This window comes from Cynoglossus semilaevis, chromosome 15 (genome assembly GCF_000523025.1).
Source record: "Cynoglossus semilaevis isolate Cse_v1.0 chromosome 15, Cse_v1.0, whole genome shotgun sequence".
Taxonomy (NCBI): Eukaryota; Metazoa; Chordata; class Actinopteri; order Pleuronectiformes; family Cynoglossidae; genus Cynoglossus; species Cynoglossus semilaevis.
Window position 1 is genome coordinate 19,253,209 of NC_024321.1, and position 1,289 is coordinate 19,254,497.

A 1,289-nucleotide genomic window follows, 5' to 3' on the forward strand; every position below is an offset into this window, starting at 1 on the left:
ACTGTACTGTACTGTACTGTACTGTACTGTACTGTACTGTACTGTACTGTGGTACAGCTGCAGAGTGGAGTGTTCTTGGTGGGGGGGGGCAGCACCTGCTCTCTGGGGCTGTTAGCATCAGCCTGTCCTCTGTGATTTCTGCCACTGTCACCCCCCCACACCTCCCCCTCCCCCTTCCTCCTCCCCCAGAGCTGCGTCCACTGACTGAGCCAAAAAAAACCCCTAATGGAGGATAATGAGCGCCAGTTTCCCTCCGCGGAGCAGAGGCGCGAGGCAGAGCTGTGACAGTGAAGTGTCTCCAGAACTGGAGGAGACGGGGTTGTTTGGTGTGTAACTGCCCCTGGTGTCAATCTGCCGTTGGTCTTAGTATTATGGGATGTCATGTTGTGTTGTTGTGTCACACACCTTTATGCAAAATGGTCCGTGTGGCCCACAGCCCAGTACTGGCCCGCAGCCCAGGGGTTGAGGATCTGTGGCTTGGTGGTTACAAGACTTGTGATCGGAGGTCAGAGGTCAGAGGTCAGAGGCCTTTTTTTAGTCTCAATAAAACACTGTCTGCTGAACAAACTGGAACAACAGGTGTGGTCCATGTGGGCCGTGTTGAACATCCAGCCTCTGGACCACATGAAAAAGCAGATGTACTACAGTCTGGGCTGCTCTGACAGCATCAACACACACACGTGTGTGTGTGTGTGTGTGTTTGAATCTTCTTCTGTTTTTCAGCCACAGATTTAAAATTCTACTGCACGGCACAAAGCAGCGGGCGACCCCTCCCCTCAGCCCCCCCCACCAGGCGAGTCATTCTCTGGGTGTCGTGTCACTTTAGTCTGAATAGGAGATAATTAGAAGCTGCATCCTTTTATACTGAGGATCACTGTAGAGCGCCAACAAGTGGCAGCGTAGAGACGCAGCTTCACACTGAAACTGCCTTCTGTGTGTGTGTGTGGATGGAGACAGACAGACAGACGAGGAAGTCAACGTGAAGAACAAAATCTTAGAAATGTGTGAAGCTGAAAACAGGTGTGTGTGTGTGTGTGTGTGAGGTTATTTGTGGCAGACTACTGTGGGGGCCTTTGTTTCCCATGTCTCTTTGCTTCTGACAGAAGGAGGGAAGAAGTGGAGCTTTGATAAAAGAAACCGAGGAAGAATCTTTTTTTTTCTCTACTTTTCTTCCTCTTTGTTTTCTTCTTCTTCTTCTTCTTCTTCTTCTTCTTCTTCTTCTTCTTCTTCTTCTTCTTCTTCTTCTTCTTCTTCTTCTTCTTCTTCTTCTTCTTCTTCTTCTTCTTCTT